This window comes from Equus przewalskii, chromosome 17 (assembly GCF_037783145.1).
Source record: "Equus przewalskii isolate Varuska chromosome 17, EquPr2, whole genome shotgun sequence".
Lineage (NCBI taxonomy): Eukaryota > Metazoa > Chordata > Mammalia > Perissodactyla > Equidae > Equus > Equus przewalskii.
In genome coordinates, this window is record NC_091847.1 from 80,676,043 (window position 1) to 80,694,256 (window position 18,214).

The 18,214-nt window shown below is 46.8% G+C and overlaps 1 long non-coding RNA gene across 1 annotated transcript; it reads right to left on the bottom strand.

Moving 5' to 3' along the window:
• Window positions 1-14,213: 14,213 nt before the first annotated feature.
• LOC139076862 (uncharacterized) lies at window positions 14,214-16,707 on the bottom strand. Its single transcript, XR_011528885.1, has 2 exons — window positions 16,567-16,707; window positions 14,214-16,466 (listed from the first exon to the last, which is right to left on the bottom strand). It is a non-coding gene; the product is annotated as an uncharacterized lncRNA (long non-coding RNA).
• Between the last annotated feature and the right edge of the window lie 1,507 nt (window positions 16,708-18,214).

Genomic DNA, 18,214 nt, shown 5'->3' on the forward strand with positions numbered 1-18,214 from the left:
TTAACGTTATTCCCACTCACTGATCTCCACTCAGCAAATACAACGGCGTGGTAAGTGGGCTGTGAAGGATAATAGTAACAGACAACATTTATTGGTGTGAAAGGACGCAGGTGACTAGAAATGGGGCCTGGAGAGGATGACGAGAGCCAGCCCTTGAAGGACCTTGTAACCCAAGAGTTTGGGTTTTACCTGGAAGGTTCAATCAAGGGAGTGGCAGCCTCAGATTTGCTCTTTATGAAGATCCTCTGGCTGCAGAGTGGAGAATGGATTTCCGAGGAAGCGCGAGCAGGAAACAGGGGGCCTGGGATCAGCTCACGACTAGTAGGAATGGATGAGCTCAGTGACCGAGAGGCGAGAAGCAAAGATGCGAATGGTTTCTAGGGGGCCTTGAGTTACCCCATGGCCTCCTCCCTGGATTTCCTTCCAATCAGCCGTGAGCATCACCACCAGATTAACCTTCCTTAAATACCACTTGTCATGTTGAGGAGAACTAGGCAGCCTGCTGATTAAGTGCCTTGGCTCCAGAGCTGAACGGCCTGGGTTCAAGTCCTACCTCAGCCACTCTACTGTGCCCAGTTTCCTCATCCAAAAAACAGGGTGCTACTGGAAATAGAGTTTGCATCACAGGGATGCTGGGAGTCAACGTATATGAGAGCTCTTATTACCTGTGTATGGTAATCCCTCCAAAAACATCAGTCCCTCTCTTGACATTCCTCCCATCAGAAAACTTCAGTAGAAAACCTTCTATTTCCATCTGCAGAGTTACAAGGCCTGCCTCTCCAGCTCCTACATGACGGGGCCCACCTCCCTCCCAGCCTCATGGAACCCCATTCCCTGCATGCGTCCCATGAACACAGCACATGAGCACGTGCCTTGGTCCTGCTGTCCCCTCATTTCAGTGGAAATGAAACTACTTAAGGTCCTGTGTTTTCCCCGTCTACCCTCCCCACTCCTTCTGTCCCTTACACGCTCATCACCACTTCTAGAAAGATGACTCCAAATGCAGGGACTGGTGACCAGACCCTGTATAATCATTCTCCCCCAAGCAGGACTGCATGTCATTCCTACCAGGAGGCCCTCATGCCACATAACTCACAAAGCCACTCCCGCTCCACCTGTCACTGCTGTCTAAATGCTCAGCACTCACAGAAGGCCCAGGGCACAAACTTGTCTTTCCCAAGCTTTGTGGAGCCCTGTGGAGGCTCCAGAAGCCCATAAATAAAAAATAACTTTGGTATTAGTTAAGTTTTCATCAGGACTACCAGCTATGAAATATTTAAAGACTCTCTTGGGTTATTAAACAAAACCAATGTTGTGTGTTAAAAAAAGATGGAACCAAAATATATGAATTAATTGACCAAAATATGTTTTAGGGGAAGCAAAGTCTCACCCCGAGCAGGACTTCACAAAGTGCCTCCGTCCTTCTGCGCTTCAAGTCCTTTTGTTTCCAGAGCTTTACTGAGCTGTGATTAACAAACAATAGACTTCACAACATTAAAGGGTGCAGTTTGGTAAATCTCCTGTTCTCTTAATCACAAAGCTTTCTAACAACCAGCATTGTATTAGACTACTGAAGGTTCTCTTACAGTTTCATTCTCTTATAGTTTCAAACACAATTGTGTAACGAGAAAATCCAAGTCAGCCTACAGTGAGGCATTCCACACCTGTAAGTTACTAGGAATTCCCCTCGCTTGGGAAGACGTGTTCCAGAATTTGAAATTCAGAAACCAAAATGATTTCTTCTTCAATGAAAAATGATAGCTTTGCATTTTAAACCAGCATGTTGTAGGCACTTGATTTGCATTTGGCTAGAAATACAAGATTTTCTCTAAAGTATGCCCCTCATTAGCTATCATCTCTCTACCTCTGTGCTCAGCTCCCTTCTCAGAGGTGGACTCACACAGAGGTTCAGAGTGGCACCAAGCGCCAGGCCCCTGCAAATGCTTGCTTTTGATTGACTCACTTCTTCAGCCAACCTTTCCTGAGCCCCTGCTTCTTACCAGGCTGGGCAGTCCCGTCCCATCAGCAGCTTACAAACAGATTCGAGACATAAGACACAAATTGTCAGCCCCTGGGAGAGCCAGCGCACAGCCGCATCCATGCACTGTAGGGAGCCAGCTGCGGGCAGCTGGGGGCGGGGTGGGGGCAGTGTACCACATACACGCTCCCTTCCCTACTCCGCCAGGATGGCCGGTCCACGTGGTCTGGTTTCTGACTCAGATTCCCAGATTCTTACCCTCTCAATATTTTCTCCCTGACCACATCTTTCTGGAATGGAAATGTCTCCCTGAATTCTAACCTGTTTAGATGAGCCCCAACTGTCCGTGCTTTTCCCAAGACAAGGCTCTTATTTCCTGAGCCCATAGCTATGGGCTAATGTGCAGTGTGAATGGACTCGTCAATCAAACTTGCCTGACCATTAAGCGTCCTCTCGGGCACTTGTCAAAATGACATATTCCGGGACCCAACTCCAATCTCTTTGAATCAGAAACTCCTGGGGAAAAGAGGCTTCAGACGAGGAAACAGGCTCCGAGAGAAGAAATGACAGGCTCAAATCATACACGTGAACACAGAGCCAGAAGTAGACCCAGATTTTCAGTCTCACCTTCCTTCATGTTGTAATTAGACATATGAGAGGGGATGGGGCCGTATGTGCTTCAGCTTCGCCCCCTTTCTTTAATCGCTGCCTCCTTGTTCCATTTCCAGAGTCATATACGCCCTCAGTCTCTTCCAGAATGTAATCCTGTGTTCCGACAGACAGAAGGGCACAGTAGCTGCCCGAAGTGGGCGGGGTGGCAGTGCAAAGGCACTGTCCATGGAAGGCCAGGACTCTGGAAGGCGAGAGTCCCTCCATGTCCCAGGACGCGGCTGCTTCTCAGTAACTACTAGCTATCTCCCGATGAGAATGGGGCCCAGCTTTGCTGGAAGATCTAGATTTTCGGGTGAAATCTCAAAATGTCACTCCCCTGATTATATTATACAATGTAACACTCCATGGTTGAGACTCGAGAGAGAAAATCTGCGGCTGGCCTTGAAGAAGCCGTCTGCTACGACATGAACGGCCTTCGAGAGGGCCACACGGGATGCAGCCTTGCAGGTGGCCTCAAAGCTGAGGGCCTCAGTCCTACAACGACAAGGAACTGAATTCTGCCAACAACCACGTGAGTTGGGAAGAAGATCCTAAGTTCCAGAAAGGAGTGCAGCCCCACTGGCATTTTGATTGCAGTTTTGTGAGCCTCTGAGCAGAGGACCCAACCAAGCCAAGCCCAGATTACCGACCTACAGAAACTGTTAGACAGTAAATGTGCACAGTTTTAAGCCGCTAGGGTCGTGTAATTTGTTACACAGTAATAGAAAATCAGTACACCCTCCTGGGCCCACCCCTCTCAGATACTGCTTCCAATTCTAGCGGTACCCTCTCCACCTGCCAGCAACATTTCCATCCCTAACTGCCCTGATCTCAGCTGGCTGTCAAGAGACAGATTAATCCGACAAACTGATTTACCGTTTATGATTTACCCTCCCTGTTAGGGATTCTTTGCCTTTCGTAAGAGAGGGCTTGGACAGATACCGGCTAAATCCATGTGTGATTGATTCAAAATGAAGAATTTCAGAAAGTCATGCAGGAAAGCAGGAGTAATTTGATGACTGGAGATTAGCCCAGTGGCCTCAAGACATACCACAGTCTTTACCTAGGAGTAAGTTCAGCCCAGCCAAAAACACACTAAACAGTGGGACAAGGAGCCAGGAACCACATTGCCACTTATTAGGCAGACTTACTGGGAAAAGCTTCCATTTTCCTCTGTGTGAAATGGAGAGGAGATCTCCCTGCCTGCCTTGAAGGCTGCAGTGAGGGTCATGCCAGTTGGCCCATGTATGTGAGATGACGGAAAATATACATTGTTCTCCCCCACTTACGGGCACAGAGCTCCTGAAACCCTTGTAATTTTCTGGGTGGTGAGAGAGCTTTTTGTTCTTATGAGGTGACTTTCAGTGGGCTCCTGGATGAGGGCTGGTCACTGGAAAGACCGAGCCATGATTAGAAGCTTGGATTTTCAGCCTGCCCCCCATTCTCTTGAGAAGGGAGAAGGGCTGGAAACGGAGTTAATAATTGATCAGGACTACATGATGAAGCCTCTAAAAATCCCAGTAGTATGGGGTTCGGAGAGCTTCCAGGTTGGTGAAGGCATCCAGGTAGTGGGAGGGTCATGCACCCCAACTCCACAGGGACAGGAGCTCCCACGCTCGGGACCCTCCCAGACCTTGCCGTGTGTGTCTCCTCATCTGGCTGTTCATCTGCATCCTGTATCATGTCTTTTAATGAACTGGTAAATGTAAGTAAGTGTTTCCCTGAGTTGTGTGAGCCACTCTAGCAATTAAACCTGAGGAGGGGGTCCTGGGAACCCCTGATTTGTAGCCAACTTGGACAGAAGTTGTGGGTAACCTAGGAACATCCTTCTTGCAGCTGAACTGGGGGGCAGTGTCGTGGGACTGAGCCCTTAACATGTGGGATCTGACACTCTCTCCAGGTAGAGAGTGGCAGAATGGAGTTAAATTGTCGGACACCCCACTGGTGTCAGAGAATTGCTTGGAGGGGGAAAACCCCACATACGTGGTGACCAGAAGCGCCAGAGGTGTTGTAACTGACAGTCATGTGAGGGTAAAGGAAAAACAGAGGGAGGAAAAGACTGACGTTTTCTGTGCAGTGTGCACAAACTCGGTAAGTAAAAAGCACATTTACAAAAATAGATTGAAGTGATGAACAACCCAAATAATTTAAACTGAAACGACCCTGGCGCACCGTCTGACCTCAGACCTGCAGCCTCACGCCGGCCTCGCCCAGGTCTGCTGTCCGGCTGCCCTGTCACTTCTTGCTCCGGCCGGAGGCTGACCTTCACTCCTCCCAGCTCCCACGCAGCTAGAAGGGGGGGCGGGTCTGCGAGGACGCTCCTCTCACCTCCGGCTGCGATCAACCAGGCAGGAAGAGGCCTCCAGGAAGGTCACGCCATGCGGGTGTCCGGGAAGTCCCCGGACACCAGACAGAAACAGCCCCTGACTCCCCGGGCTGCAGACACGAAACCCCCCTGTGAGACGGAGCCACAAGTCCTCAAGCCGAAGCAGTCAGCCGCCGAGAGCTCCGAGCCCCGCCCGGCTCAGCAGGCCTCCGCCTCCCCCGGCCCAGACCCGGCTCCAAACCGCAGGGGCGAGCGCCGCTGTCCCCTGATGTCGGCTCGGCTTGGAGTGACACCCGCCTCAGGCAGGAGCTTTCCTGGATCTGAATGGACGAGAAAAGGAGTCAGGAGGAAGAGAAGAGGTTGGTCTATCCTCCTGCTGGTCAAACAAATGTAAAAACCATGAGAAGAAACAACAGCTTCCCATTTTGAAGCCAGAGGTTGAACTCAAGGATCACATGATTGGAGGAGGAGGGGAAAATTCTCATTCCTCAACTAAACTATTAAATTATAGAATTTCATGATAGTGGTAATACTAATACCACCACGACAGTACTAAACATGTTTCCCGTGTGCCTGGCACCGAGCTAAACGCTTCCCACGCGTTCTCTCTCTCAGTCCTCACAAGAGCCCTAAAGAGACGGACGACCACTGTCCCTCTTGAACAGATGAAGAAACCGAGTCTTAGGGAAGTGAAGCAGTTTACACAAGGGCATGAAACCAGCAAATGACAGTGTTGGCTCTTGAAACCAGCTGAGTCTGCTCCAGAGCCTATGCTCTTAGCACTATGCCATCTTGCCCCTGAAAATGGAGAAGCACAACCGTGCCCCACTCCCCAGAAGAGCCAAGGGTGCTGATCACAAATCCGCCCCTGCTACAAGCTCGTGGCACTCCCTCCCCCCACCTGTTCTCCCCAGAGCCTCCTCAAACAGGCCGGAAGAAGGGATTCTCCCACAGCTCCCTCACAGTGACCTCCCCTCCTCAGAGCAGACACCACGCCCCACGCCATAGATGTCCATATTCACGGGTGCTTTTGCTTCTCTAGAAATAAAATATTAATAAAATACACTAGTCCTAAAAGAATCCGTGCTTTTAACATTTTCAGAAAGTGAGAACCCTCTTGACTGGAGACAATCTAGATACTCAATTTCCCTTGCAGCTTGGTGCCTAACAAACAAATGGATCCAGTTTTTGAATCCAAGGAAGAAATTGTTGGCTTTGACTGGAACAATTTCCCTGCACGGCCAGGACTTGACACAAAGGCAATACCGTTTTATATTATTGAGGTGTTTTACAACACTAGATGGAATTTTGTTTGTTTGGCATCTTTTTCAAGAACTTAAAATTAGTAAGCAATAGAGAATCTGGAGCTGATAAGTTTATAGTAGAATTGTAGAAAGAAACATGGGTTAAAATCATCAAAGATTTGCAACCTGAAGTTAATACTCATTGCATTTGGAGAACGTAAAGTTTAGGCAGAGATGAGAGGGAAAGCAATAATAGAAGCAATGGCAGCCTCTATGTGGAAGAGAAGAGAATCATTAAGTGGGCACATGGAAGCCAAAGAAAGGTCACGGCTAGCTTTGATGCTGCATTCTCAGAGACGTTCTTCCACAAAACAGATCTACTGCTCCGTGCAGTTTCCTGGAATACAGCTTGGAGCTACGTCTAATTACAGAGAAGTTAGGAGGAAGGACGATCATAAGGAAAGACTCGGGGATAAGGAAGAAAAGAGAAAAAAGGAAAAGCAAAAGTGGGGGCTCTAAGTTAAATCCAACATGGGCAAGGAAAATCAGTGTAACAACAATAAAAAGATTCTGAAGTTTCCAGAAATGAAACCTCATGAAATCTAGATATTAAAAATAAAAAAACAAAAAATGCTAGATAGTATATGGGAATTCTTGGTATCAGAACTTGACCTGTAGTTCAGAAAATAATAGTAGTAATGTTTAAGGCCACAGGAAGTAGTGGAAGAGTGGTCGACAGAGAATATTATTTTGGATGATATTTGTGCTATATGGATAAACTAAGAAGTGGTTTTCTAGTTTTTGGTTTTCATAATAATAGCTATTATTTGTTGAGTGCCTAGTGTATCCAACTCTGCACTAAACTCTATGTGTAATACTCTATCAGATTTAATCTTCCCAGCAAGTCTACCAGATAACTATATTTAGCCCTCATTTGTACATGAGAAAACTGAACATGAGAGAGGGGACGTTGCTCAAAGACACACAGAGCTACCCGTCACTGCCAGCCCCACGTGACTAGATGACCCTCAAACCTGTTCAGTCCGAAGCATCATCCTGAACACCGCCAACACTCACCGAGCAGTTTGCAGAGAGTGCCATTTTTAATCCCCACCACAACCCCTTGAGATGGTAATTATTGTTACTCCTGTTTTACGGAAGGGGAAACTGAGGCTCAAAGAGGTTAAATAATGTCCAAGGTCATCTAGCTGGTAAGGTGGTAGAGTTGGGATACGAAATCAGACAAGCCGACTCCATATATTGAATCATTGCATGCTTCAATATTCCATACACTTCAGAAATATGACGGACACTTTAACACTCCTGTACAAATAATACAGAACTAGTATTTCAATAAATGTTAATAAATGCCTTGCTCTCTTGTACTTTGAACATGAGAATTGGCCTCAAAATCAGGTCAAATTCAGTTACAGGCAATTTAATGCAGAGACCTGTTGGCTGTGTTTTATTTTCATTTTCTCATTTTGATAGAAATATGCCGTAATGAATTAACTGTGATAAATCACATTAACTAACAGTCTATTGGCATTAGAAATAAAAAAAGAGCCTAGGCTTAGTCTTACCACCTTTCTAAAGCAACAGTGAATTAACAAGTGAAAGGAAACAGTAAAGGTGGTGCCTGGAAACCCGACCCTTCTTCAGGCTTCGAGGCGTGTGTGTACTTGTGAAGGCGCAGAACCTGGCTGTTGCGTTTTGGTAACCGACTGAGATTTTAGGTATATGTGTCTGCCAACAAACAGGAGGAATAATGAACTTTGAAGAGTTCAGCTTCTCTCTCCTTTTCCACTTTCTTCCTGCCCTTTAACTTTCACAATGAATTGGTTATATTATAGGTATTTATGTAACAATTGCAAGGTACTCCAGAAAGAGCAAATTTTGTAAAGCATGAATTCGTCAGGATACAATAGGCTATGCTACATTAAAACACGAGCCAGTGACTTAACAAAGATTAATTTCTAGCTCACACAGAGTGCCAGTCACTTGGGCAACTCTCCAGAGCGTCTGTCCTCCACGTGGGGACTCAGTGATCCAGGCTGTTCCCATGGAACGGCTTCACCATCTCAGCGTATAGCCCGTGCTGTAAGCTCACGGCAGCAGAGGAAGGAGGGGAGAGAGGGGGCTGAAGGATCACACGCAGGCTCTTAAATGCTTTGGTTCAGAAACGGCACATGTCGCTCTGCTTATGGTTCAGTGGCCAGCATCAGACACTTGAGCGAGGGGCCTGGAAATGGAGGGAAGCACACCTGTCTCTGGTGGGTAATAAATGTCTGACAGAGAACATTACCTACATGGTTTCTTACTACTACTGCCACTACTTTTACTATTACTACACGTACTACTACTACTCTTGCTGCTGCTGCTGCTATTACTACTACTGTTACTACTATTACTATTACTGCTGCTGCTGCTATTGCTGCTGCTACTACTATTACTACTGTTACTACTATTGCTATTACTACTGCTACTATTACTGCTACTACTACTCTTGCTGCTGCTGCTACTATTGATAGTAATAATACTACATATTTATCATGACCGAAGTTTGTTCTATTCATCATTTTTCAAGGAACAAACTTTTGGTTTTGTTAATCAATTTCACTAAGTTTATTTTGCTTCATTAATTTTGTTTTTATCTTTAATCGGCTGTAAATTCATCTACTCTCTGGGATTTATTTTTGTTGTCCGTTTTGTGTCTTCTGGAGCTGGGTACTTTACACTCAATCTTATTTCCATATCTTTCTTGTTTCTTTATCTATAAATTTCCCTCTGAATGCCACGTTGGCTGCTTTCTATGGTTTTGGTACATACTGCTTTCATTGTGGTTTCACTCTGAATATTTTGCAGTTTTACTGATTCCCTGTTTATCCAAAATTATTTAGGAATATGCTTTGTTAATTTCCAAATGTATAGATTTCAAGGGGTTCTCTTCAGTTGTTAATTTATAACTGCGCCTTGTTTATTCTTGTGTCTCGCTTATCTTCGTGTGCACGGGGCTGGCAGGGAGAACGCACTAACAATGTGGATGACTGGGTGAATGAAGTTACCTGTGTGGGACGGGCCTGGAGGTCCAGTGGCTAAGTTCATACGCTCTGCTTCAGCGGCCTGGGGTTCACAGCTTTGGATCCTGGGCGCAGACCTATGCACTACTCATTGCGTGATGCTGGGGCAGCATCCCACATACAAAACAGAGGAAGATTGGCACAGATGTTAGCTCAGTGACAATTTTCCTCAAGCAAAAAGAGGAAGGTTGGCATCAGATGTCAGATCAGGGCCAATTTTCCTCACAAAAAAATAAGTTACCTATGGAACTCTGAGCATCACATAATGATACTAGAGGTCTGTATAATAGAAATAAAACCCTATTTCATCTTCTGACATGTCAGTGGCTTAAGAGGTGTGACAACACTTAGACTGCTTTTGTTGTATCTTCTCCACATGCACAATGTTGAGCATATAGTAAACACTTCATAAATACATCGTAAATGTGATTTGTGAGCATTCGTATTAGTTTCTTATTGCTGCTGGGACAAATTGCCACAAACTCAGTGGCTTAAAACAACAGAAATTTGTTATCTCAGAGTTCTGGAATCAGAAGTTCGAAGTGGGTCTCCCTGGACCAGTCGAGTGTCGGCTGGTTCCTTTCTGCAGGCTCTAGAAAGAAGCCATCTTCTTGCCTTTTCCAACTTCGAGAGGCTGTTGTGTTCTTAAGCCTGTGCCTCCCTTCCATCATGAAAGCCAGCCATTTTTTCCCGCAATGCCATTTCTCTGTTTCTCACTTTTTTGCCTCTGCCTTGGCCGTTTAAGGACCCTTGTGATTATATTTGGCCACCAGATAATCCAGGATAATCTTCTTATTTTGAGACCAGTTGATTAGCAGCCTTAATTCCCCTCGCCATGTAACATGACATATTTACAGGTTCTGGGCATTAGGACGTGCATATCTCTTGGGGGCCGTTATTCTGTCCACCACAAGGTGTAATACCAAAAAAAACCAAAAGAATAGAGGAAGAAATTACAAGGAATGGACAAAATGGAGTGGTAACATTAATAACAGTAATAGGATTTGAGATCTGTAAGGACAGGTGCATTAGATACAAGATTCTGGAACAAAGCAAAAACATTCTCTACTCAACGCGATTAGCTAATTCCAAGCGGGCATGTGCTCCCGCATGCGCGCACACGCACAGTAATATCCTGGTTAGCCGATGCCACAGCTAGGATATAATTGTTTGCTAATTAGACAAACTAGACAAGAAATGAATTACGTGTTTTGTTATTTATAGAACTTTTGTAGAAAAAGTTCCCAAATTCTTTTCTTCCTGAAAAAGGATTATTTTCTTGCCCCTTCCGTTCTAGCTGACTTCTAAAATTTCTGGAAAACTTCTAGAAGGATGGATAAAAATGTCAACATTTGTCTACCCCACCTAAGCTGTCGTGGTGTCAGGAGGGCTAGTGACTGCCCAGGCAGGCTCACAGACCTGAGCCCCGCTGGCCTGGCTCAGAGAAGGCTGGCGGACGTTGCCCCCTTGTGCGGAGACATAGAGAACCCACTCCCTGTGGCAACCCAACCAGTTTGCTGGAGGACACTTCTTGGCTAAAACTCCACGGAAAACAGTTGTTTGGAGAGTGAAGTTCCCCAGAGCTTTTAGAATCAACATTTTTCACCATTTTAAACCTACTTACTGGGAAATCTTTCTAAAATGTACTACACAAAAAGAATAATCATACAGAGTCAATCCCGCATGAAAGGATATAACAGCATGAAATAAATTGTCCGTCTCCTGCCCTGTAAAGAGGACTTGGGACGCGACGTCAGCGAATCCTCCTGCCAGCGAGCCTCAGTTCGTTTACTGCTCATAGAGCAGATAGAACACCAGCATTCTTCTGCATGTTTACGACATTTTCTAAAAGGTAGTTTGTTACTGTTGTTGTGGTTTTGGTTTTTTCCCTCCTCTGTCGCTGTCAGGGGTCACTTTTTGATTTTGAGTTTGTCTGTGTGGCTTCCTTTAGCTGTATCCTTCCCCTCCTCATTTGCTGTGGAAATAGTAACTAGGATACCATGCTAGTTAGAATTGTGAGAAAAACGAGGTTAAAGAGGCTCCTAATAAAGCTCCTCTTACAAGTGAAGTGTATGAGATTTAAGACAGAACCAGAGTAACATTGCACACAGGTCAGCCCATTCCATCTGGAATTTGTGACTGTTTGACATCTATTTGGCTACTTAGAAGCTATTTTTACCTCTTTTCTATTTTTGTTCTGAATAGGTTAGTTGTGTTTTGGCAAGATGGAATATTGCTATATTTTTCACTGCGCCAAAGTCTTGAAATGGGATAAAAATTCCTCACTCCTAGGGTAAGAAAAAAAAAAGCCATGCCCCTTTCAAAGTATATGGCAACTTAAATATAAAACTAGGGCTGTGACCTAAATGTCCATTAAAAGGAGAATCGGCAAAGTGTAGCTCATCTGTACAATGGAATCCTCCACAGCCATGAACTGCATAGGCTACGTGTATGTACACCACTGGAAAATATGCTCATTGCCATGTTGTTTAGTTGTGGGGGGAGGTACACCGATAGAAAAATGCTCCCATCTTTGGTCCCCTAAGAGACCTTATTTCCTAATAAGGAGGTGCCCGCAGGATCCAGCACCGTCCTCAGAGCACTGTCCCACTAATCATGCCTCCTTATATTACCACCCCTCTCCCCCTGCTTCTTTCCCTGGTGCCTACTTCTGCTCCCATGATCACCTCCCCAAGCCACAGTACAAGCCTTTGTCTCACGCTTTGCTTCTGAGAGAAGCCAGGTAAAGAAAGACATTGTCAAGTGAGAAAATGGTGTCTGGAGCTGCTGCAGCAGCCATCTTGCTACCGTGAGGGCAAGACCAAGAGAACTGCAAAGAAACTGACCCAGATCCGTGGCACCGTCGGGCTACCGATCCACCACCCACCTCTAGACATCTTCTTCCATGAAAAGAATAGCCCCTTATTAAGTTGCTTGCGGGTGGGTTTTCTGTTATTTGCAGCCAAAAGTACTCTATATGATACACAAGGCCAGTCGAAGTCCTCCTTGGGCCTCTTCATCTAGAGCTGAAGGCAGAGGGATAAGCCCCCAGTGTGGGAAGCCTCGGGGTGGGGGCCAGCAGCTTCTGATGACAGAGTCCCAGCTGTGGAGAGTGCTGGCCTGGGAGCAGGAGAGACAAAAGACAGAAAACAAGTCCTGTGGTAGATTCTTCTGCCAGTGAATCCCTCTTTTTGCCTAAAATAGTTGAGGAAGAGTTTCTATCACTCGCAAAAAAAGGTCCTGCCTAATTTAAGTGTGAGCTCTTTCTTGTTTTACAAAAAAATGTGGGTGTACATGTGTGAGTATATGTTCATCTAAGCATGGAAAAAGCATGAACAGCTGTATGGACGTTCTAAACAGCCACCAGTAGTGATTTCTCCAGGAGAAGTGGAAGACAAGTGAGCAGGACACATGTACCACTTTTCCTTTACAGACTTCTTGTTTAAACTTGCTATAACCAGCTTGTATCATTTTTATAATTTTAAAAATCTAAAAACTGCAGAAACTCTGAGATAATGTGTGTGTTGGTTTATGCTGTTATGTTTGAGGTATACAGCAACTGAAAACCAATACACTCAAGGAGTCATTACAAACCTGAAAACCGCTCTTACAGACCACCCAGCAAACGTCAGACAGATGACCTCAAGTCCCAACGCCCTCATAAAACCAGTAACAACGTGCCAAGGGAGGGACTGATGCTGGGAAGTCGTATCCAATTGGTCTGTGACCATGGCCTCCTACCCCCCACACACAAATAATTTCCATTATTTCTCCCAAAATCCAACCCAAATAAACCCACAATCTAAATTTAAAAACAAACAAACCATAAATACCATGCTTGCCATACAAAAGCAGCTTCAATGCAAGCTCCTCCACTCACCCCCTCCCAGTCCAAGATGCTCTAGACAGAAAACCCACAGCTGGCAGAGCTCCGTGAGTGAGTGTAAAGGATGTGGGGCCAAGCTAAGTACACGGCTGATGGGTGGAGCCAGGACCGGAGAGGGTGGGGTCACGGGAAACAGATACAGCTGGCTCAGCCATGAGCTGCGCAGCAGGTGGGTCAAAGTGCACAATTATGGGGACGTGACATTCTCAAGGTGGAGATGGTGTTGGCAAGTGGAGCACAGGCAGCTAAAAGAAAAGCAGGTGACAGTCCAGAGTGATGCCAGCAGGACCCCAAGTGGTGGCCCGAGGATGGCAGGAGCAGAACACAGACCGAGGACCAGCAAGATCTTGTGTGCAGCTGGGGGGTTGGGAGGCAGCATCCGATGATAGATGAGACCTGGAATTTCAGGTGGGAATATTGAGGCAGAAGTTCAAGGGTATGTCTAGTAAGAGCTACATGTGCTTACTTACCACATGCCAAGTGCTTTAAACTCAAATTTCACTTAATTCTCCCAAAAACCTTTTGAGGAGGGAACTTTCATCATCTGCATTTTTCAGACGAAGAAACTAAGGTAGACAGAAGATATGTGATTTGCTCAACGTCACACAACCAGCATATTAGTCAGCTCAGGCTGCCGTAACAGAATGCCACAGACTGGGTGATTTAAGCAACAGAAATTTATTTTCTCCGAGTCCTGGAAGCTCCAAGTCCAAGATCAAGGCATCAGAGGGGTTGGTTTCCGGTGAGGCCTCTTCCTGGCTGTGACAGCTGTCTTCTCGCTGTGTCCTCACACGGCCTTTCTTGCGTGCACATGCAGAGAGAGAAATCTCTGGTTTCTCTCCCTCTTCTTATAAGGACAACAGTCCTTCTGGATTAGGGCCCCACCCTTATGACCTCATTTGACCTTAATTATCTTCTTAAAGGCCCTGTCTCCAAACACAGTCACATTGGGAATTAGGGCTTCAACATACGAGTTTGGGGGGAGGGCACACAACTCAGCACTTAAGAGCTACTTAGTAGCAAACACACACAGTGTGACTCCAGAGCCTAAGACTCTCTTTTTTTTTAATTGAGGTATAATTGACATACAACATCATATTAGTTTCAAGTATACTACATAATGACTTGATATTTGTATATATTGCCAAATGATCACCACGATAAGTCTAGTTAACATCCACCATGACACATAGTTACAAAATTTTCTTCCTGCAAAGGGAACTTTTAAGATCTACTCTCTTAGCAAATTCCAAATATGCAACCTGGTATTATTAACTACAGGCACCAAGCTGTGCATCACATCCCCACCTAATGCTATTCTTGTGTATGTGTTTTCACATTTCGTTGAGGTATAATTTAAGTATTTTAGTTCAGTAAGTTTTGAACAAATGCCTACAACCATGTGACCCACATTCCTAGCAGGAGCTACCCAGTATCCTCACCACGACACTCTACAGACTACGTGACCACAGGAGGGCCGCCCCCCGATGGATTCTGTGGCAGCCAGGAGTCATCCTTGGCACTGCAGACACCAGGGCCACTGGCAGCAAGACTTGCTTCTGAGCCCTCCTTGTGCGCCCACACAGGGCTCCCCACCCACGCCAGCACTCACGCTCTGCTGCTCTACTCTGGGTCCCAGAGACCGACCTTTGGGAGCACGTTCCCAGGGTATTCCTCCCCTCCCTCTCTGCCTGAGGCAGTGTCTCTGGCACCTCCTCTGTGGCTCCAGCTCCCACCATGCCGTCCCACAGCAGTTTCGCACTTTGGTAGAAAGCACCTCCTCCTGTTGACCTCCAGGTTGGAAAGCAGCAGTGGCTTCCTGCTCTTGCTGTGCTTTGGGTTATCTCACCATCCACTGTTTTGGCTTCTCAGCTCTTCCACCTCCTGTCCGGAGAGTTACCTGCATTAAATTCCCTCTGTTTCACATACCCTTTTCCAGTTTACACTTTTAGAGCACACCATATACCCCCTGCTTGTCAGGACTGGGGCGGTCCTGGGCATCAGATGGAGCCCACGCGGAGAGACCTGAAGGCGGAGGACTCATCAGCAGAGGCTTCTCCAAGAGGATACCAGAGATGGTGTTCACATTTGTTCTCCACTTGTTGACACCTTGTTGGTCCTTGTTAGCAAATTAGCACTCTCCTCTAACTCATCGCTGCCCGCACTCACCTGCATCTCAGGTGGGCCTCTGCCAGCGGCCAGGACCAAGGATGCTTTCATCACCTGCTTCTTCAGCTACTGTCTTGACACCAGGCTACTAACTGGATGTGTCCAACTGATAAATATTTTCAAAAAACGTGCTTGTCTATATGAAGTGGCTAGGAAGGAAGAAGTGATTAAGGAGAGCAAGACGGACACCCCAACACCGAGGGGGCTTCCACAGCCTGTGGGTGTCCCCCAGGATCCTGCCAATCATCTAGGGGGGTGGGGAGGAAGTCTTCGCAGAGGCTTAAGAGGCCAAATGCAAGGTCAGCTCTAGCTCCAGGCTCCAGCAGGCTCGGGCTCACTGTAAAATCCGCAGTGAGTAGATCCCCGGGACTACCGCAGAAGGACCTCCATCTCTAGTTTGGCTGCAAAATTAAGTCTTGTCTTCCAAGGGCCTCTGGCGTTAGGAGGGAGAACCAGCAGGCAGCCCGCACCACTGGCTGGGCCTGCATCCGGGGACTTCTCCAGAACTGCGGTAGCTGAGTCATGTTTCCCTCCTCGGCTCACACCCCTAGGCAACGGCTGACTGCGGGAGCCGGTGTCAGATGCCCCTCTCCTTCCCTCGCTGTGCGATAAATCACTGCAGCCGGGGAACCTTCGAGAAACGCCCTGGCAGCGAATGGGAGAAATGTAACCCCGTACAAGGAAGACTCCCGTTAGTCACAGCTTTTCGTCTGAAACCCAGAGCAGGCTCTTGCTTTCTCTGGGAACAGCCAACCCACAGTTCTCACCACGTTAGCTGCTCGAGCAAAAGCAGCTCCGAGAACGCAAGTCTTCAGGGCCTCTGAGCTGGATTGAAGGCGACCTTCAAAGGAGAGATGCAGCACCCTTAAAAAAGTCAAAGAAGTAAGTAAGCTAGCTACTGGGTGGGCGGCTCCCCTCCACGGTCCACGCAACACCTGCGCCGGCAGGTGAGTCCAGGAGAGCCGGGGCTGCTTGGGAGACGGCGGAAAACAGGGCGAGACGGCAGGACTGCAAGAGATGCTTCGTTCCAAAGGAAAATCACGACGAGCTAAAGCTTATGATAAGAAAGGACCTCAAAGCAGGCGGCTGGAGCTATTTTAAGGATGAAGAAATACCCTTTGTGGAGAAGTGTCTAGGAAAAAAGCACAGAGAGTGCATGAACATCATATTATAGGAACAAAACATTCCCTCCCAGATAAAAGCCCGTGCGGAACTTGCGGTTTGAACATCACCTAAGCCGAAAGCAGGCCCCCGAGCAGCGGTAAAGAAACGTGGCCGCGGCGCCTGGAGCCCCCGCCCGGCCTCCTCCCGCCGCCTCCCCCGCTGCCGCCGCAGCACCGCGTGCTCCCCAGGCGCGGGGCGCAGAGTCCTCTGAGAAGCGGGTTCCCCCAAATTACGCAGACGCAGCTCCGCTGACTTCCTGTCCTTCCCGTGCCAGAAGCATTTGCTATGTAGGAACTCAGTGAAAATGAGCAACGCTTCTAACAAACGGCGAATCACTACCGTAAAATCTCAGGGGGAGTGTCGTACCCACACCCTAAGTGGTACCACGTGTACAAGTATGCCTTAAACTTGACCTCTTTTAGAGCATTAATTCACATTGCGTGGGTGTGAGAACACTATTTTTAGAACGCGGACTTTCAGAAGTTGAGATTACAACTTTCAATCAAAATAGCCATGTGTCTAAAGAAGGCCGGCAGAAAAATATTTATGAACTTATTTCCAACTTGTGTTCTCCTGCTCGCATTTGAACTTTCATATCAACAAAGGTATGGGAAAGCTTTGTCAAGAACCAGCAAACCTTCCTAAAGTCCGGTTCGACCTTGCCACACTTCCCTTCTACCAGTGCACCCAAACATTTTGGAAGAGTTTTATCCAAATCATCCTCTGGTCCTGGTAGGATAAAACACAATGAATGACAGATCTATGTCCATATTTACAATTATAAGGATTCCTACCCTAGCATTGCATTCTCATTCCTGACTGGGGTAGACTATTGCTAGAGAGAGCTACAATAATCGCTGTCCACTGCTTGCCCTTTTCCAACGCAGCTCTGCCACTCCTTCCATCAATGATGGAGTCTACTTCCTCTCCCCTTGAATCTGGGCTGGCTGTGTGACTCACTTTGACCAAAAGGATCTGGCAGAAGGGACTCAGTGTGATTTCCAGGCTTAGGCCTTAAGAAAGCTTAGAGCTTCCCTTTCGCCCACTTGGACCCCGAGCCTCCACATCAGGAAGTCCGGGCTGTGCTTCTTGGCTGTTGGAGGAGCAGTGAGGTGCCCCAGCTGACAGCCAGCCCCAGACGTTAGCGAGGCCACACCTCATCCCCCTGCCCTAGTCATGACCAGCCAACACATGGAGAGGCAGGCCTTCTCCACTGAGTCCTAATCAAACTGCAAATGTACAGAAATCACAAGCAAATTGCTGTTTTAACCTACTGTGTTTTGGGGTAATTTGTTACATAGCAGTAAATAACCAAAACACTGACCTTACACAAAAATGACTAAATTGTGTATAGCTATCCAGATTTGACACATCAAAGATGAGGTACTTGAACTCAGAAAGCATAATTTGTTTTAGTACAAAAATATAAATGATCAAAGTCCAAGTTATACTCCGAATCAGAGTGCTCCCCCCATATCCATGCTCCCCTCCTTCCATGGCAGTGGTTCTCAAACTGTGGTCCTGGACCAGCAGTATCAACACACAGGAACTTGTTAGAAATGCAAATTCTTGGCCTCCTACTGAATAAGAGACTTAGGGTGGGGCCCAGCATCTATAGTTCAACAAGTCTCACAGGTGATTCTGACACATGCTGAAGTTTGAGAACCACTATTTTGTAGTAACAAAACTTCTGAAGTTTAAGCGGTCTACTGGCCA